Raw genomic sequence first — 22,487 nt, 5'->3', positions numbered from 1 at the left:
AGCAGATGACTGCATGAGAATCAGCTAAGTCTATATTTTGCACTGAAGACTTTGTTTTTGGTCCTGTAAAATTACATTAACTATGGTTGTTGGAGAGCAATTTGATTTTCTTCCAGTTCATTATATGATGTCCCTGGAGGAGGTAGCCCTTAGAATGATGCTTTCCCAATAGGCATGGAGATGGGGACTCCCCAAATTTGTGGAAATTGAAAAATAAAATAACCTAAATAAATAATATAAGGCATTCATGTTCAATTTTTGCTAAGTGAGTACATGTTGCTCCAGGTTATTAAAACTCTCTAAGATGACTTGACTGTATATCAGTGTTGTTTAGGAAGTAAAACAAGTGACAAAATGTAATATAATTTTCCACCTTCATTTAATATGCCCCCTATATATCAACTGCTCTAAAAACCCTTTGCAGCAGTACATATTATCAAGCCAAAAGCAAATTAGCAAAATCCAACTTTGAGCCAAATAAATTATTGTTTAGTCTTGGCTAAAGAGGGCATTAGGGGATATGAGCTGGTAGTTCATGAATAGCATCAACCTGCCAAATTCTTGACCGTAACGGTAATGTTTCAAGTCCCATTTGAGAAATTTACGAATGGATGCAACTTTGCCTTCCATGATAGACAATTTATAAGCTTGTCCCTTGAATACATCAGTGTTTTTAGGACACATATTTTGGATGATTTAAGTAGACTGGCATGTGTATACTATACGATTATGAAATGAAATCTAGAATCTAAAGCCGTAAGATAAAAAGGACCATGGCTATTACATTTTCAGAATGCATCAAAACATTTTGAAATTCAAGACACATGGAAAGCTCAGTCATGAGAGATTCTAATTGGTTTGCTCTTAGTGGATAGAGTTATCCTTTTTTGAGCTAAAATTTCAAATTGCTGGTTGATTAAAATCTTAAGAGCTTTTACCAACAGGCATTTTAGTAATTAAAACACATAGTCAGTTGTCCTTAAAACACACAGGACTTGTCTTTTAAAAAAGAAAATCTATTCAGCAAATGCATTTTAAATTTGGTGAGAGTCCTCCTAACACAAAGTAAGGGACTTGGAAGAAGTCCAACCATAATCAATTTCGCAGACTCAATACCCACAGCTTTGGAAAACAAATTCATGGAATGATGATGACCATGAGACTATAAAAGACACTTTTCTGAAATAATATCCTTCCAACCTCTTGTATCAAATAATATATCCTGGGTGTTTATATATGCCACGCCAGGAGCTCACATTTCTCCGAGAGACACCAGGGAGACGACGTTAATGACAATTATTTTCCTCCCGCATGTAATTTTAAAAAAATAATAACACCTGAATAGATCAAGAAATATATCATCCTAAGAGGTGAAATAGTTTGTAACATTAATCAGGCCAAGATAATTGCCAAGTATTCAACATTGCACAAAACACTGGATAGAGCATTATGAGATTATAAATAAAAAATATCTTCCTCAGAAGTTTAAAACTGAATGGTAGGGTCATACCCACTCCTCTGAAACAGACTGAAACTCAAGATCCAAAGAAGGCATTGAACTAACGTGTATTTACACGTTTCCTCACCTAGGTCCCTTGGGTCCTGTGCTCAGCACTGTGGTCAACAACGTGTGTACATCCTAAGTATCCTTTCCTGACTCCTTACTAGCTTAGGCAGAGAAGGGAAGGAGCCAGAATACTTATGAATTTTTAATGAAATTACTGCAAAGCAAATTTCAATTATCACACCCAGCTCTAATGATCACTTAGCATATTCAAGTTTTATTGGCTTGCCCTTTCTTTCTCAAGCTTTTTAATGTAATAATTTGACATAATGTGAAAGGTCTCATATGTCTTTATTAATGATATATACTTAGTGATTTATTTTATTCATAGACAAGAATACATTTAATATATTGGCTCTGTTAGCAAACATGCAATTTATGTGTAATTCCTTTTCTAGAAAATCTAGCACCACCTGTCTCTCGCCTCTGCCTCTTCAAACAGAGGAAAGGACGGGGTGGAAAGACCACATGCAGTGGTCGTGTTTCTTCTCTATACTAGAAATATGAGAAACAATTTCTGGTGTAATCAACCACCCAGCAACTAGTGCGTCCACATGGAATGAAAACAAAAAACATCAAGATTTCAAATGAAACCACTGATTTCCAATTTTTAACCCTGGAGAAGCTGGGAGCACAAATGAGGGGAGCACTTAGATGTTAATCTTCAACATCCAGCTTTTAAATCCTGTAAATTCAAGGCATTTTTCTTAAACTATTAATTTTTATAAAATGAATTTTATTTAAAATTTTAGTAAGCTCCACCTCTCGTCTCCCACGTGGGTGTACCATTTATGTCTTATTACATCTAGCTGTTGGTGTAGTATGCTTCTTCCTGCAGTGCAAAGAGTAGGTAGAGTCACAGATGGTGCAGAGAACACTTTGTCACAACAGCGGTTTGCTGTGTGTCCGGGGTAATGTGCAATTCACTTTCTCTGTGCTTTTACTTCATTGCAGACCATGTATATGGCCTAAATTTCTGGATTTCATTCATATTTTTGGAAATAGATTACTTACTTAGTATTACTTTTCCTCCTGAACTAAGACCTACATGCAATTTGAATTGCTTGACCACTATTCAAAGTAATTTGATAAAATTTAAGAAATGGATTCAATGCCCTAGATGTTTAATCTGCAGGATTGACAGCATCTATATGATTAATTTAATCATTTTTAAATCCAAAGTTTCGGAGACACAGGCCTAGGTACCAACCTCTCCAACAGCAGAGGGTACCCTAGTCAAACTATAATCCATAGACACCAGATGATGTCTTGAGAAAAAATAATGAGAATGTAAGTTTAATATGTTGATTAAAATAATTCTTTAATAGGGATCCCTGGGTGGCGCAGTGGTTTGGCGCTTGCCTTTGGCCCAGGGCGCGATCCTGGAGACCCGGGATCGAATCCCACATCAGGCTCCCGGTGCATGGAGCCTGCTTCTCCCTCTGCGTATGTCTCTGCCTCTCTCTCTCTCTCTCTCTGTGACTATCATAAATAAATAAAAAATTAAAAAAAAATTAAAAAAAAATAATTCTTTAATATTACATAAATGAAAATTTTAAAATGGAGTAAGGGAAATTGTGGTTAATGAGTGAGATTCCCTGAATTTATCATCTTATGCATTCCTGTAACAGTAGATAATACTTCACACTTTATGTTGATAGGGAAAAAAACTAACCAGTAGGCTTCCTCAATTTTAATAGTTAAGATTTTACCTTTGAAATCACTACAGGCCAACACAACTCAGCAAATAGAGTCTAACAAAAGTAAACCACAGGAGAAGGTAATAATCCAAATGATCAAAGGTATTTATTTATCAAAATAAATACAAAAGAATGAAACAACCATGTTTAAAAAAACAAATTAAGCTCAACTAAAATTTATTTACAAGAGACAAGCTAAACCTAAAGAATATAGAAGGGTTACAACTAAAAGACTCACTAAGTACATCAACAGAGTAGCAGTATCAATGCCAGATGAAGATTTCAAATTAAAACAAAAAACTAAATGGTACAGAGATAATAATTTGTATTGATAAAATGCACACGTAATGTGGTGATCAAATTTTCACCAAAATTTACAATTAATATTAAAACATGCGAAGAAGAAACATTTTAAAAATCAGAAAGCTACACTAATTTGTATCATTTTTTTATCTTTTCAGAAACAGGTAATGTGATGTGATGTACAGATAGCTTGAGGTTGTGGAAAGAAAGGAGAAGCAATTAAATTCATGTATCTACTGAGCTGAGGTGAAATTTGCGGAGTACTGAAAATAGTGGTAAGTGTACATTTAAATGGGTTTTATAAGAGCATGGGTCTGTGGAGCTCACACTCTCATCAAAAGAACACTCCACATTCTCAGAAATTTCTGTTTTGCCTGCCACACACCCCACAGGCAACCACCCTTCTGTCAACATGGGTTTGTTTTGCATGTTCTTAACTTTGTATGAATAGAATCAATACAGCACAAACTCTTTTATATCTGACTTCTTTTAGTCAAGTTAAAGTTTGTGAGCTTTATCCATGCTGAAATATGTACTCGAAGTTTATTTTCTTTTTAATTGCAAAGTAGTAAGTGTTGCCTAAATACAGCAAATCTGTTTATCCATTCTTCTCTTGATGGTTATTTGAATTGTTTCCAGTATTTGATTATACGTATAAAGCCAAAATAAACATGGTTTAGCAAGTTCTTTGGTGGATATATGTTTTTATTTCTCTTGGGTAAATACATAGGAGTGGAATTGCTGGATTATAGAATAGCCATAAGCTTCATTTTATTGACGATGGCCAAATATAATGCCAAAGATATTGTAATATATGATATATTCTTATTAGCAACATATAATGTTGAGCATATTTTCATAAACTTATCAGCTGTTTTAGCTAACTTCTTTTGTTAAGGGACTGTTTTTTTATTGGATTGTTGTGGATTTTTAAAAAATGGTTTGTAAAACATCGTTATATAATATGGTTATGTGTATTATGAGTATTTTCTCCTTCTCTGTGGCTAATTGTTTCATTCCCTCAAAAATATTTTTTGATGAGAACAAGTTTTTAAATCTGCTGAAGTTTGGGATGCCTGGGTGGCTCAGTGGTTGAGCGTCTGCCTTCAGCTCAAGGCGTGATCCTGGAGTCCCAGGATCAAGTACTACATTGGGCTCCCTTCAGGGAGCCTACTTCTCCCTCTGCCTGTGTCTCTGCCTCTCTTTCTGTGTGTCTCATGAATAAATAAATAGATCTTTTAAAAAATCTGGTAAAGTTTGACGAATCGATTATTCTTTTATGGTTAGTTTTTTATTTAATGCTTTCACACATCCTTTTTAAAATTTAAATCAAATTAGCCAATATATAGTACATTATTAGTTTCATATGTAGTGTTCAATAATTTATCATTTGCATAAACACCAATGCTCATCACACCACATGCCCTCCTTAATGCCCATCACCCAGTTACTCCACCCCCCTACCCACCTCCCCTCTAGTGATCCTCAGCTTGTTTCCCAGATTTAAGATGCTCTCATAGTTTTTCCTCTCTGATTTCTTCCCAGTTTTCCCTTCCATCCCCTATTAGGAATAGCCTTCATGCTGTTTCTTAAATTCCAAGTGAGTGAAACTATATAATTGTCTTTCTCCAATTGACTTATTTCACTCAGCATAATACCCCAGTTCCATCCATGTTGATGTAAATAGTAGGTATCCATCCTTTCTGATGGCTGAGTAATATTTGATTGTATATACATCTCATCTTCTTCATCCATTCATCTGTCAGTGGACATCTGAGCTCGTTCCACAGTTTAGCTATTGTGGACATTGCTGCTGTGAACACTGGGGTGCAGGTGCCTCTTCAGATCACTACATTTGTATCTTTGGGGTAAATAAACCAGTAGTGCAATTGCTGAACCATAGGGTAGCTATATTTTAACTTATTGAGGCACTTCCATACTGTTTTCCAGAGTGGCTGCACCAGTTTGCACTCCCACCAACAGTGCAAGAGGGTTCCCCCTTCTTCACATCCTCACCAACATCTGTTGTTTCCTGTCTTGTTAATTTTCACCATTCTCACTGTGAGGTGTGAGATGTGAGGTGGTATCTCATTGTGGTTTTGATTTTTATTTCCCTGATGCAAGTGATACTGAGCATTTTTTCATGAGTCTGTTGGCTATTTGTATGTATTCTTTAGATAAATATCTGGTCATGTCTTCTCCGCATTTCTTGACTGGGTTATTTGTTTTATGGGTGTTGAGTTTGATATAGATCTTGGATACTAACTAGCACTTTATCTGATATGTTATTTGCAAATATCTTCTCCCATTCTGTAGATTGCCTTTTAGTTGACTGTTCCTTTTTCTGTGCAAAAGCTTTTATATTGATGAAGTCCCCATAGTCCATTTTTGTTTTTATTTCTCTTGCCTTTAGAGACATATCTACAAGAAGTTACTATGGCCGAGGTCAAAGAGGTTGCTACTGGTGTTCTCCTCTAGGATATTTTTTTTCCTCTAGGATTTTAATGGATTTTTGTCTCACTTTAGTTTTAATTCATTTTGAGTTTACTGTTGTGTCTGGTGTAATAGTCCAGTTTCATTCTTCTGCATGTGGCTGTCCAGTTTTCCCAACACCATTTATTGAAGATGCTGTCCTTTTGTCCATTGGATATTCTTTCCTGCTTTGTTGAAGATTAGTTGACATTAGCTGAAATGTTATCCCATCTCTTTGTGTCTTCCTCAATTTATTTCATAAGTGTTCTGTAGTTTCTAGAGTACAGATCCTTTACTTCTTTCATTAGTTTTTTTTTCCCTAGGTATCTTATGGTTTTTGTTGCAATTGTAATTGGGATTGATTTCTTAATTTTTTTTTCTCCGGTCTCATTGTTAGTGTGTAAAAATGCAGCTGATTTCTGTGAGATGATTTTGTATCCTGCCATGTTGCTGAATTCCCATATGAGTTCTAGCAATTTTGGGGTGGAGTCTTTTGGATTTTCCACAAAAAGTATCATGTCATCTTTGAAGAGTGAGAGTTTGACTTCTTTTTTGCCAATTTGAATTCCTTTTATTTATTTTTGTTGTTTGATTGCTGAGGCTAGAACTTCTAGTACTATGCTGAACAACTGGTAAGAGTGGGCATCCCTGTCATGTTCCTGACCTTAGGGGAAAAGTTCTGAGTTTTTCCCCATTGAGAATGATATTCACTGTGGGCTTTAAGAAGATGAATTTTATGGTATTGAGGTATGTTTCCTCTATCCCTACACTGTGGAGAGTTTTAATCAAGAAAGGATGCTGTATTTTGTCAAAGGCATTTTCTGCATTGACTGAGAGGATCATATCATTCTTGTCCTTTATTTTATTAGTGTGCTGTATCAGATTGATTGATTTTCAAATATTGAACCACCCTTGCAGCCCAGGAATAAATCCCACTTGGTTGTGGTGAATAATTCTTTTAACATACCATTGGCTCCTATTGCTAATCTCTTAGTGAAAATTTTGGCATTCATGTTCATCAGGGATATTGGTCTGTAATTCTTTTTGATGGGGACTTTGTATGGTTTTGGGATCAAATTAATGCTGGTAGGATGACTGGATGGCTCAGAGATGGAGCGTTTGCCTTTGGCTCAAGTCCTGATTCCAGGATCCGGGATCAAGTCCCACATTGGGCTCCTTGCATGTTGCCTGCTTCTCCCTCTGCCTGTGTCTCTGCCTCTCTCTCTCTCTCTCTGTCTCTCATGAATGGATAAAATAAACTCCTTTAAAAAAAACAAAAAAAAAATTTAATGCTTGTTTCATAGAACAAGTTTGGAAGTTTTCCTTCCATTTCTGTGTTTTGAAACAGCTTCAAAAGAATAGGTATTAGTTCTTCTTTAAATGGTTATTAGAATTCTCCAAGGAAGACTTGTGCCCCTGGACTCTTTTATTTTCTAAGTAACATTTGCCTGCCCCAAGGTCATGAAAATATCTTTCTGTATTTTATTCTAAAAAAAGCTTTATAGTTTGGGGTCTTATGTTTAGGTATATGACCCATGTTGAATTAATTTTTGCTCCTGCTATAAGATGGGGGACAGAGTTTATTTTTAATGTATAGTAATCCAATTTCTTGTGTTTTCTACCAGAAAATTTGTAGATTTTGATTATACATTTGGGTCTATATTTTGAGGTAAGACCCTGTGGATATGTTAAATAAGAATTAATGTTCAGTGTGCATGTGTTGTGAATAGAATATAAAATTTGTCCAACACTATTTGTTGAAAGTTTATTCTTTCCTCATTGAAATATCTTGGCACATTTGCCAAAACCCATATATGTGTGCATGTTGGTTTCCAGTCTGTTTTATCTGTTCTGTTAACCTAAGCAACTCTTCTTTCACCAATAAGACTTAATTGCAACAATTTTATCCTAGTCATGAAATTAAACAGTCTCAGTCCTTCAATTGTAGTTTTCATTTTTAAATGCTTTATGGTTATTTTAGATGCATTCTTTTCATATGTATAACACCTTAACTTATTTTTTTAAACAATAAGTGGTATATTTTTTTAAATTTTTATTTATTTATAATAGTCACAGAGAGAGAGAGAGAGAGAGAGAGAGAGAGAGGGGCAGAAACACAGGGAGAGGGGGAAACAGGCTCCATGCACCGGGAGCCTGACGTGGGATTCCATCCCGAGTCTCCAGGATCGCGCCCTGGGCCAAAGGCAGGCGCTAAACCGCTGCGCCACCCAGGGATCCCGTTAACTTATTACATTTGTAGGCACAGTGCCAAAAAACAACCATCTTCAAGTAATTCATCTGACAATGCTGTTGGTATTCGTGACACTTTTTTGTTGTTTTGTTTCATAATGCTAGTCATTTTTATTTTCATATGAAATTTTCAAAACAGTCAAATTTTCACAAGAGTCTATTGAGATTTTCATTGATACTGAAAAAATGATTGGTAAATTTGAGGGAACATTAACATCTTAAAAATATTGAGCTTTCTGATCCATGAACAAGGTATATCTATCCATTTATTTAGATCTTCTTTAATTTCTCTGAACAATATTTTAAAATGTCAGTGTATAGACCTTCAACACATGTAGTTACATTTATGCCTAAGTGTAGTATATTTTGATGCTTCTATAAATGATATTGCTTTGTTAATTTTATTTCTAAATCTTCACTGCTGGTACATAGACAAACAACTGATTTTATGTGGTGACTTTGTATCCTAGTGTATTACTTAATTTTATTCATTTTCAAGTAATTTCAATGTACATTCGTTAAGATTTTTTATAATCTTATTTTATAGATCATATTTTATAGATCTTATTTTATATTTATTTATATTTTATTTTTATAGATCATATTTATAGATCTTATTTTATAATCATATTTTCTGCTTGTAGAGTCTTATTTTTTCTATTTAATCTGCATTGATAACAATACTTTTAGTTCCCTGACAAAATAAAATATAAAATAAAATAAAATAAAATAAAATAAAATAAAATAAAAAGAATATCTGTGTTATATCTTTCCTAAGCAATTGAAAAAATTCACTAGGAAAGCCATTTGGATCTGAAATTTTAGATTTTATTTGTGTGATATTTTGCTTGTTTATGTAGGCAAATGTCACATATATATATATATATATATATATATATATATATATATATATGTGTGTGTGTGTGGGTATTTAGATTATCAATTTCTTCTTGAATTTTTTTAGGTAAATTTTATTGTACAAGTAATGTGTCCATGTTTTCTAAGTTGTAAAATTCATTGGCATGTAATTATTTATTACACTACTTTTTTGAACAATGATTATGTAATATATCTCTCCTTTCATTTATAATACTTTAATTCATGTTCTCTCTCTATATATATATATATGTATGTTTCACTAAATGTGTATTATTTTAGGAATAATTTCAAAAAAGAAAACAAATTTTGCCTTTATAATTCTTTTCCTTTTTTAAATGGTTTATTTTAATGTGTTTTTTTTTTTTTTTTGCTCTTTTTCAACTCACTGTTCGACTTACTTTTTCATTTTTTCAAAAAGACGTATAACGAACATTTCTTCTTCTCTAACACAGGTATTTTATTATTTTATTTTATTTTATTTTATTATTTATTTTTTAAACACAGGCCTTTTAATATATGGATTCTTCTCTAAACACTACTCTAGCTGAACTCCACAAATTTTGATATGTTGTGTTTTCATTATGGTTTAATTTGAAACATTTCTCAATTTCTTCTGTGATTTCTTCTTTGTCTAACATGTTATTGAGAATATTCTAGATATTTTATTAATATATTATTTATGTTATAGCCCAATGTGTCATTTGTCTTCATGACATTTCATGTTTATTTGAGAAGACTGAATTCTACCATTATTGGGTATAATGTCTTAAGTCTGTCACTGAATGATAGGTAGCTAACAGTGTTGTTCGTATCTGTATGTTTACTGATAGTTTGTCTAGTGGTTCTATAAAATGCTGAATAAATAGCCAACTGTGACTATAGTCCTCTTTAGTTCTGTTACTGTTAACTATAGTCCTCTTTAGTTCTGTTACTGTTGGCTTCAGTACACTGACAGGTCACTATTGGGTACACATATATTTAAAATTATTATGACTATATAATAATTTCATGCATTTATTTTTGTGGAATTCTTCTCTTTACTTCTGATAATACTTCTTGTTTTCAAGTCCAATTTTTCTGGTATTAAATATATCTACAGTGGCATCCTTGTGCTTACAACTTACAAGGTATATGAATTTTAAAAATATTTAATCCTAATATTTTAAAGATACTTCAGCCATTGCAATTAAAGTGCATCTCTATTAGGTAGCAAACTATTGGATTCTGGTATTTTAGGCATGGCTGATAATCTTTGCCTTTAGTTATAATATTTATTCTTTTCATAATTAATGTAATTATTGATATGGCTCATTTTATGTTGACTATCTTGCTATTGAATTTCTAGTTGTCTCATCTGTTTTCTTTTTTCTCCCTCATTTCTGAATTATCTTAGATTACTGTAATTTTTATAAGTATTCTAATTGAATTGCTCTATTAGATATGTGCTACAGATATCCACGTTGTTTGATTACTTTTAAAATTACTATATGTGGGCGTGCCGGGTGGCTCAGTCAGTTAAGTGTGTGCTTTCAGCTCAAGTCGTGATCCTGGGGTTCTAACATGGAGCCCCACATCGGGCTCCCTCCTCAACTAGGAGTCTGCTTCTCCATCTCCATTTGCCCCTCCCCCTGCTTAGGCTCTCTCTCTCTCTCTCTCTCTCTCTCTCAACAAATAAATAAAATAATTTTAAAAATTACTATATACCCTCTGAACTTACCACATTCTACATAGAGATAATATGTACCAATTCAAGTATAACATGAAAAATTTGTGCAAGTAATGTAATTTTTATTCTTGTCCTTTGTGCTAATGTCCTCTTATATGTATTCACTAAAAATGTTATTTTTGTATTATAATTTTGTCTTTAAATATTTTCAAAGATAGCTTTTATGTTTATCCACAAAATGACCATTTATTGTACTCTCTTCCATTTTCATTCTCCTTTAACATGAAGAATTTTCGTTGGCAATTTTTGTAAAACAGATCTGCTGGTGACATACTCTCTCAGCTATGGCTTGCATGAAAAACTTTTATTTGTATTTATGATGAGGTTTTGACTGGATTTCTTTTATAACTTTTAAAATTTATTGTGTAATTCTGGTGTCAGTTGTTTTTGGTGACAAGTCAGCCATCATTTGTTTTATTACACCCTGAAGATACTGTGTTTTTTCTCTCACTGTGTTTTAGCTGGGCATTGGTATCATTGGTACACAGTAGCTTAAGTACTTTGTGCTTCAGTTTAGTTTCATTTGTATGTATGCTTCTTCTTGAGGTTCATATATTTCTTGGTTGCCTGGTTTGATATTTTCCACCAAATTTGGGGAATTTTTATTCATTAAGTTTTTATTTGTTTTTGTTCCAATCCTTTCTTAATTTCTCTCTCTGGGTCTAAAGTTACACATATTTTAGAAAAATATTTTTTTTTCACACAGGTCACTGAGGATCTGTTTATTTCTTTTCAGTATTTCTTCCTGCTGCTCTTCATGTGAGTAAATTTCTATTGGTCTATATTTAAATTTATGACACTTTCTGATGTAGGCTCCAATGTTCTGTTAAGTCCATCCAGTGAGTTATTTAAATAAACATTGTTTTATAACAGTTTTTCTGAAAAATAACAGGGAATCCCCATATAGCTTACACCCATGTGACCCTATTAGTAAACTCCTACATTAATATATCACAATTAGTGAACCAATATTGATGTGTTATTATTAACTAAAGAACATAATTTATTCAAATTTCCGTGGTTCTTACTACATGGCTTTTTTTTTTTTTTCTGTTTTGGCATCCCATTCATGGTACCGTGTTACATTTAGTTGCTATGGTGCTCGCTTCGGCAGCACATATACTAAAACATTTAGTTGCTATGTCTTCTATAGTGGCAGCAACTTCTCTGACTTTCCTTGTGTTTGATAATCTTGAGAGTTTTGAAAAGGACTGACCAGGTATACTGTAGAATAATATTCAATTGGTATTTGTCTAACTTTTTCTTGTGGTTAGGCAGGTTATTGTTTTTAGGGAGAAATAAATAGAGGTGAATTGGCATCATATCAAGGGCGAGTAGTGTCAACATGGTTTAAAACTGTTACTGTTAACCTAGGTCATCTTGCTGAACTATTATTTCTCAGGTTTCTCCATTGTAAAGTTACCTTTTCCCCTCTCTTTTTTTATTGTACCTTTTGGAATATCATATGAACCTCTTTTACCAAAGTCCGTAGTTCTTTGCACTGGAGAATGATAGAAAACAAATTTCAGGTGTGAGTCATTCTTGCTGCTATTGGAGTGTCATTGCTTCTAGGTGCTCTCAGCTAGCAATTGTATGGATGCATGGGATGCCTGGGTGGCTCAGCAGTTGAGTGCCTGCCTTTGGCTCAGGGCATGATCCTGGAGTCCCTGGATCGAGTTCCACATTGGGCTCCAGCGAAGAGCCTGCCTCTCCTTCTGTCTATGTCTCTGCCTCCCTTTCTTTGTGTCTTTCATGAATAAATAAATAAATAAAATATTTTTAAAAAGTATAGATGCATACCAGATCATGTATATAGACTTACTTATATGTATTTCTGTATGTGACCCCATCTGTACACTAAGTTATCTATGGGTTCCTCCTAACATCTACAATCCTAATCCATTACCATATAGATAATTTTAGCCTCTTTCTCTTGCTTGTTTATAACATTTCCATTCCAATGCTGAGAAACTGACTCCCACCATCTACCACCCATTTATGTAATTGTTCCATACCAGTGTACATGTATATTTTCTCAGAATTGTTAATGTATGTCACTGTGAGAACAACTTTATCAACTACAGTACAGTGCTGACATACAGTTCCTTTTTGTGTTTTGCTTTACAAACCCTACTCGTTTCCAAAAAGACTTAAGTCAGCACCTTCCCACCTATCCCCCCTCAGGGAGGGGGTTTTGTAAAATGATAATACAGTTAGATTCTGGTAACATTGTGCATTCAAACAGAGGATTTCTCAACCTCCTAAGTGAAATTTTAAAATTTGCGTACATTAATGCTTACTTGCTGTGATGAAGGGTTCTATGGATTTTGACAAATGAATGGTATAATATCTTCATCCTTACTAATTCAGACACAATGAATTCACAGCCCTAAAATATCCCCTTTGCTTTGCTGATTCAACCCCTAGAACTTCTGACCACTATTAATAGCTATATCATCTCTATAACCGGTGCCTCTTCTAGAATGTTCTATAAATGTAATCATACATTTTGTAGGGTTTTTTGATTGGTATCTTTCATTTAGTAGTATACATTTAAGACTTATCCATACCGGGATCCCTGGGTGGTGCAGTGGTTTAGCGCCTGCCTTTGGCCCAGGGCGCGATCCTGGAGACCCGGGATTGAATCCCACGTCGGGCTCCCAGTGCATGGAGCCTGCTTCTCCCTCTGCCTATGTCTCTGCCTCTCTCTCTTCCTCTCTCTGTGACTATCATAAATAAATAAAAATTAAAAAAATTTAAAAAAAAAGACTTATCCATACCTTGTGAGAATTGTTAGCTCATTTCTTTTTATAACTGAATACTTTATTAAATGAAAATACCACAAATGTGTTGATCCATTTTACTGAGAGACATCTTAATTGCTATCAGTTTTTGATAATTATTAATAGAGCTTATATAAACATTAATATGCTATTTTTTGTATGAGATAGAATTCTATTTTTTAAAGACTTTATTTATTCCTAGAGCCACACACAGAGAGAGGCAGAGACACAGGCAGAGGGAGAAGCAGGCTCCATGCAGGGACCCTGATGTGGGACTTGATCCAGGGTCTCCAGGATCATGCCCTGGGCTGCAGGCAGCGCTAAACCGCTGCGCCACCAGGGCTGCCCTGTATGAGATAGAATTCCAGATTGAAATAGTCAAAGATTTATGCTGGAGACTCTTACTGACTTATACACTGGGAAAAAATGATAATAATGTCCAATAAATATCTTATAGTAGAGATTAGCTAAAGGAAGTCCATTCAGATAGTATAGTAATATAAAATAAATAAATTTATAAGTAAACTAATATAAAATAAATAAAATATATTTAAGAGCCAGCATCAAACATTAACTTTAAAATACAAAGTATAAATTCATTTATACATTATGATGATAATTTCAGTACATATGTAGAAACATACATTCATATGATATTTTACTGACATTACCTACCCAAGAGAATCATTGTATGTGTTAAGTGAGATGATATGTGCAAAGAATTTAATCCAGAAGATGCTCTAAGCATTCTTTAAATGTTACCTCTTTTGATTATTAAAGAAAACAAATTACAAAAATGCATTAAGTATCATAAACAGAACCATGAAACTAAAGTCTTCTTTCAAGATTTTTTTTTTTACAGAATAAGTCATTTTTAAATCAATTTAAAAATTAGTTTTAAGGTAAAATTATAAACAAGATTATGTATTACAGCAGAATCCTATTAACATAAAAGCAACATAAAATATTTTCACTGTGTTCATTAGCAATTGCATAGAGCTTCCAGCAAGTTTCATCCTTTAAAAAATTTGTTTTTTCACGGATATTACTTAGAAATAAGGATATCAAATTGTTTAAATGAAAAACATATTCCTCTGACTATACAACATTGTGTGAAAGAATATATTTTTATCCAAAACATTTGCTTCTGTTTTTCCATATTCTGAGATAATTGAGAAGAATAAACTTTTCCTCCTGAATTGTTTCATTGAATTTCTTGGAGGCTTCATTACAAACTAAATCCACTGATGTTTTAAATCTACTAAATTGCAGTTTCCCCGTTTACTTCTCTTGTCAGACAAATAATATGTAACAGGTTTACATTTTCATCTTTGCTATGATCAGAGTTAAAATATAAGACTGGTTCATTAGAAAATGGTTGCAATCAAGTTCAATAATCCTTTTCTTTGTGATTTAGCTACCATTGTCTTTTGTTTTCAAAGAATATTTTGATCTTAAATCAACTTATAGAATAAATTACATTATGCATAAAATCTAATCTTTAAAAACATTTTTAGAATTACTGGGTCAGTTCAGGAAACTTCTCAACTCCAAGACTCTGTCTTACAAGTTGGCTGGGTTAGTACTAATAGTGAAGCAGTATCTGTCAATGAGAATGAAAGAATTTGAAGCAAGTGTGCTTATGGAAGGCAGGTACCAAATCGATCTAAGTTTTATTCACTATTTCAAAGCACGTGTTTGGTTCTTAAGTATCTGGACAACTAAATGATCCCACTTGATTTTCTTGAAGACTTGAGCTGTGCCTCTTGGAGCCCAGAATCTGCAGAGATCAGTGATGGGACTCGCATCCAGATTGATGAATGGAAGCACAGATGTCACTGAACTTTCACCACAGCATACCTCCTCTTTGGCTTTCTCCTGGAAACTTATAAGCTTCACATTCATATTGTCCTACCCTTGTTAGGAGAGTACACCATATTCTCCTTATAGAAACACTATTTCACAGACTCAGATTTGTCTAAAAAGAAAAAAAAAAGTGGAAGCAATGTTTTGAGCCCCTGAAAATAGTCCAGGTATACTTTTTTTCTACTTCAAAACAGAAAGCTGGCATCTGAAACCAGCCTACTGGATGCCACTGTGCATGTCTCTGTCTACCTATGGCATGTGAAGACAGGTAAGGTCTAAAATGAACAGCATACTGAAACTGCACCAGGAGACCTTTTCTATTTAAGACACATTGCCACTGAGAGATGTTATCTTAGCTAACCTGTTTGCATGCTTGATGGCTAAGTACTGGACACTGAAGAACCAATATACTTTGTTCTCAGGCTCCTACAGCTTTCCTGAGGATCTGCACCAGTGCTTCTCAACTGTAGGCCGTTTTACCCTGCCGGAGACCCTTGGCAATGTCTGGAAGAAGTTTTGATTGTCACAACTGGGGTGCAGGGTGCTATTGACACCTAAGGATAGAGACAGGGATGCTACTAAACATCTCACAGGGCAGCCCAGGTGGCTTAGCAGTTTAGCATTGTCTTCAGCCCAGGGCGTGATCCTGGAGTCCCGGGATTGGGTCCCAGGTTGGGCTCCATGCATGGGGCCTGCTTCTCCTTCTGCCTGTGTCTCTGCCTCTCTCTTTCTCTTTTTTTCTTTCTCTCTCTCTCTGTCTCTCATGATTAAATAAATAAAATCTTTAAAAAAGTAAACATCTCACAATGCACAGAACATCTCCCACAACAAAGAAATACCTGGTGCAAAATGTGAATAGCACCAAGACTGAGAAATCAAGGTCTGTATAAATGCAAACCTGCTGGAAGAACCACTTTTATCTTCACAAACCAATAGCATGCAAATACTCTCACACAATACTTTGAATCTATGGCTCCAAGGAACCACAGCTATGCAGAAAGAGCAATTATTCAGTTATCTATGTATCTACAATAACCAATAGAATTTTCTTTAATGTCACAACCCGCACACACACACATACACACACAATCCATCATTAATAATGGTAGCCAATATTCATGGATATTTTACTCTGTACCATGGTGTTTTTGTTTGTTTGTTTGTTCTCAATCAATTCTTTGAAGAGCAATGTATCTCTCTTCTACAAGTGATGAAATGCAGGGGAGGTTCAGTAAACCACTTGTGCCAGTATCTCAGCTGGGAACACCTGAGTTGAACTTTAAGCTAGGGCTTTGATGGCAGAGGTAGTGCCTTCCAAGCCTGCCTGGCTACCACCAGCATACAAAAAAAAAAAAAAAAAAAAAAGTATTATCTGCAATATAAATTATTTGATTTCATAAGAAAAGTTAAAAAAAAACTTGACATTTGCCATTGTAATATTAATCTAAACTATATTTATTTTATATAACTTTTTTGAAGATTTTATTTATTTATTCATGAGAGACACAGTGAGAGGCGGGGCAAGGTGGCAGAAGAGTAGGGTCCCCAAGTCACCTGTCCCCACCAAATTACCTAGATAACCTTCAAATCATTCTGAAAATCTACAAATTCGGCCTGAGATTTAAAGAGAGACCAGCTGGAATGCTACAGTGATAAGAGTTCGCGCTTCTATCAAGGTAGGAAGACGGGGAAAACGAAATAAAGAAACAAAAGCCCTCCAAGGGGGAGGGGCCCGGCAAGGAGCCGGGCTGAGGCCGGGGCGAGTGTCCCCAGGACAGGAGAGCCCCGTCCTGGAGAAGCAGGAGCTGCACCAACCTTCCCAGGGGAAAGGGGCCCGCAGGGAGTTAGAGCAGGACCCAGGAGGGCGGGGATGCCCTCAGGCTCCCGGGGACACTAACAGGCACCTGCACCCCGGGGAGAGCGCCCCGAGCTCCCTAAGGGCTGCAGCGCGCACGGCGGGACCCGGAGCAGCTCGGAGGGGCTCGGGCGGCGGCTCCGCGGAGGGGGCTGCGGGGCGGGAGCGCGAATCCAACAGCGCAGGCCCCGGAGCACAGGGCGCCGGGACACAGCCCAGGATCCGGCCTTCCCCGGGACAGGCAGAGGCCGGGAGGGCCCAGGACAGCGAGGACGCTCCTGCCCCGAGCTGAGCAGATCAGCGGCCCCGCCCGGAGCCTCCAGGCCCTGCAGACGGAGAGCCCCGGAGTTACTGCGGGAGCTGACTCCAGGGCTGCAGAGCTGGCCCCGCCACTGCGGTTGTTCCTCCTGGGGCCTCACGGGGTGAACAGCCCCCACTGAGCCCTGCACCAGGCAGGGGCAGAGCAGCTCCCCCAAGTGCTAACACCTGAGAATCAGCACAACAGGCCCCTCCCCCAGAACCAGCGAGGCGGACCAGTTCCAGGGGAAGTCAAGGGACTTAAAGTATACAGAATCAGAGGATACTCCCCCGTGTTTTTTGTTTTTTTTCTTTCTTTTTGATTTCTGATTGCTTCCCCCACCCCTTTTTTTTTCACCTTTCTTTTTCTTAATCTTTTTTCCTTTTTTTCTTCTTTTTCTTTTTTCTTTTTCTCTTTTCGTTCCCTCTCTCTCTCTCTTTTTCTCCTTTTCCCAATACAACTTGTTTTTGGCCACTCTGCACTGAGCAAAATGACTAGAAGGAAAACCTCACTTCAAAAGAAAGAATCAGAAACAGTCCTCTCTCCCACAGAGTTACAAAATCTGGATTACAATTCAATGTCAGAAAGCCAATTCAGAAGCACTATTATACAGCTACTGGTGGCTCTAGAAAAAAGCATAAAGGACTCAAGAGACTTCATGACTGCAAAATTTAGATCCAATCAGGCAGAAATTAAAAATCAATTGAATGAGATGCAATCCAAGCTAGAAGTCCTAACGACGAGGCTTGACGAGGTGGAAGAACGAGTGAGTGACATAGAAGACAAGTTGATGGCAAAGAGGGAAACTGAGGAAAAAAGAGACAAGCAATTAAAAGACCATGAAGACAGATTAAGGGAAATAAATGACAGACTGAGGAAGAAAAACCTACGTTTAATTGGGGTTCCCGAGGGCGCTGAAAGGGACAGAGGGCCAGAATATGTATTTGAACAAATCCTAGCTGAAAACTTTCCTAATCTGGGAAGGGAAACAGGCATTCAGATCCAGGAAATAGAGAGATCCCACCCTAAAATCAATAAAAACCGCTCAACACCTCGACATTTAATAGTGAAGCTTGCAAATTCCAAAGATAAAGAGAAGACCCTTAAAGCAGCAAGAGACAAGAAATTCCTGACTTTTATGGGGAAGAGTATTAGGGTTACAGCAGACCTCTCCACAGAGACCTGGCAGGCCAGGAAGGGCTGGCAGGATATATTCAGGGTCCTAAATGAGAAGAACATGCAACCAAGAATACTTTATCCAGCAAGGCTCTCATTCAAAATGGAAGGAGAGATAAAGAGCTTCCAAGACAGGCAGGAACTGAAAGAATATGTGACCTCCAAACCAGCTCTGCAAGAAATTTTAAGGGGGACTCTTTAAATTCCCCTTTAAGAAGAAGTTCAGTGGAACAATCCACAAAAACAAGGACTGAATAGATATCATGATGACACTAAACTCATATCTGTCAATAGTAACTCTGAACATGAACGGGCTTAATGACCCCATCAAAAGGTGCAGGGTTTCAGACTGGATAAAAAAGCAGGACCCATCTATTTGCTGTCTACAAGAGACTCATTTTAGACAGAAGGACACCTACAACCTGAAAATAAAAGGTTGGAGAACCATTTACCATTCAAATGGTCCTCAAAAGAAAGCAGGGGTAGCCATCCTTATATCAGATAAACTAAAATTTACCCCGAAGACTATAGTGAGAGATGAAGAGGTACACTATATCATACTCAAAGGATCTATCCAACAAGAGGATTTAACAATCCTCAATATATATGCTCCAAATGTGGGAGCTGCCAAATATTTAAACCAATTAATAACCAAAGTGAAGAAATACTTAGATAATAATACACTTATACTTGGTGACTTCAATCTAGCTCTTTCTACCCTCGATAGGTCTTCTAAGCACATCTCCAAAGAAATGAGAGCTTTAAATAATACACTGGACCAGATGGATTTCACAGATATCTACAGAACTTTACATCCAAACTCAACTGAATACATATTCTTCTCAAGTGCACATGGACCTTTCTCCAGAATAGACCACATACTGGGTCACAAATTGGGTCTGAACCGATACCAAAAGATTGGGATCGTCCCCTGCATATTCTCAGACCATAATGCCTTGAAATTAGAACTAAATCACAACAAGAAGTTTGGAAGGACCTCAAACACGTGGAGGTTAAGGACCATCCTGCTAAAAGATGAAAGGGTCAACCAGGAAATTAAGGAAGAATTAAAAAGATTCATGGAAACTAACGAGAAAGAAGATACAACCATTCAAAATCTTTGGGATGCAGCAAAAGCAGTCCTGAGGAGGAAATACATCGCAATACAAGCATCCATTCAAAAACTGGAAAGAACTCAAATACAAAAGCTCACCTTACACACAAAGGAGCTAGAGAAAAAGCAGCAAATAGACCCTACGCCCAGCAGAAGAAGAGAGTTAATTAAAATTCGAGCAGAACTCAACGAAATCGAGACCAGAATAACTGTGGAACAGATCAACAGAACCAGGAGTTGGTTCTTTGAAATCATTAATAAGATAGATAAACCATTAGCCAACCTTATTAAAAAGAAGAGAGAGAAGACTCAAATTAACAAAATCATTAAAGAGAAAGGAGAGATCACCACAAACACCAAGGAAATACAAACAATTTTAAAAACATATTATGAACAGCTCTACGCCAATAAATTAGGCAATCTAGAAGAAATGGACGCATTCCTGGAAAGCCACAAACTACCAAAACTGGAACAGGAAGAAATAGAAAACCTGAACAGGCCAATAACCAGGGAGGAAATTGAAGCAGTCATCAAAAACCTCCCAAGACACAAGAGTCCAGGGCCAGATGGCTTCCCAGGGGAATTCTATCAAACATTTAAAGAAGAAATCATACCTATTCTACTAAAGCTGTTTGGAAAGATAGAAAGAGATGGAGTACTTCCAAATTCGTTCTATGAGGCCAACATCACCTTAATTCCAAAACCAGACAAACCAAAAGGAGAATTACAGACCAATATCCCTGATGAACATGGATGCAAAAATTCTCAACAAGACACTAGCCAATAGGATCCAACAACACATTAAGAAAATTATTCACCATGACCAAGTAGGATTTATCCCCAGGATACAAGGCTGGTTCAACACTCATAAAACAATCAATGTGATTCATCATATCAGCAAGAGAAAAACCAAGAACCATAAGATCCTGTCAATAGATGCAGATGGAGTACTTCCAAATTCGTTCTATGAGGCCAACATCACCTTAATTCCAAAACCAGACAAACCAAAAGGAGAATTACAGACCAATATCCCTGATGAACATGGATGCAAAAATTCTCAACAAGACACTAGCCAATAGGATCCAACAACACATTAAGAAAATTATTCACCATGACCAAGTAGGATTTATCCCCAGGATACAAGGCTGGTTCAACACTCATAAAACAATCAATGTGATTCATCATATCAGCAAGAGAAAAACCAAGAACCATAAGATCCTGTCAATAGATGCAGAGAAAGCATTTGACAAAATACAGCATCCATTCCTGATCAAAACTCTTCAGAGTGTAGAGATAGAGGGAACTTTCCTCGACATCTTAAAAGCCATCTACGAAAAGCCCAGAGCAAATATCATTCTCAATGGGGAAGCACTGGGAGCCTTTCCCCTAAGATCAGGAACAAGACAGGGATGTCCACTCTCACCACTGCTATTCAACACAGTACTGGAAGTCCTAGCCTCAGCAATCAGACAACAAAAAGACATTAAAGGCATTCAAATTGGCAAAGAAGAAGTCAAACTCTCCCTCTTCGCTGATGACATGATACTCTACATAGAAAACACAAAAGCCACCACCCCAAGATTGATAGAACTCATACAGCAATTTGGTAGCATCGCAGAATACAAATTCAATGCCCAGAAATCAATGGCATTTCTATACACTAACAATGAGACTGAAGAAAGAGAAATTAAGGAGTCAATCCCATTTACAATTGCACCCAAAAGCATAAGATACCTAGGAATAAACCTAACCAAAGAGGTAAAGGATCTATACCCTAAAAACTATAGAACACTTCTGAAAGAAATTGAGGAAGACACAAAGAGATGGAAAAACATTCCATGCTCATGGATTGGCAGAATTAATATTGTGAAAATGTCAATGTTACCCAGGGCAATTTACACGTTTAATGCAATCCCTATAAAAATACCATGGACTTTCTTCAGAGAGTTGGAACAAATTATTTTAAGTTTTGTGTGGAATCAGAAAAGACCCCGAATAGCCAGGGGAATTTTGAAAAAGAAAACCATAGCTGGGGGCATCACAATGCCAGATTTCAAGTTATACTACAAAGCTGTGGTCATCAAGACAGTGTGGTACTGGCACAAAAACAGACGCATGGATCAATGGAACAGAATAGAGAATCCAGAAGTGGACCCTCAACTTTATGGTCAACTAATATTTGATAAAGGAGGAAAGACTATCCACTGGAAGAAAGTCTCTTCAATAAATGGTGCTGGGAAAATTGGACATCCACATGCAGAAGAATGAAACTGGACCACTCTCTTTCACCATACACAAAGATAAACTCAAAATGGATGAGAGATCTAAATGTGAGACAAGAGTCCATCAAAATCCTAGAGGAGAACACAGGCAACACCCTTTTTGAACTTGGCCACAGTAACTTCTTGCAAGATACATCCACAAAGGCAAAAAAAACAAAAGCAAAAATGAACTATTGGGACTTCATCAAGATAAGAAGAATTTGCACAGCAAAGGATACA

Source organism: Vulpes vulpes, chromosome 3 (assembly GCF_048418805.1).
Source record: "Vulpes vulpes isolate BD-2025 chromosome 3, VulVul3, whole genome shotgun sequence".
NCBI lineage: Eukaryota > Metazoa > Chordata > Mammalia > Carnivora > Canidae > Vulpes > Vulpes vulpes.
This window is presented reverse-complemented; position numbering follows the sequence as displayed.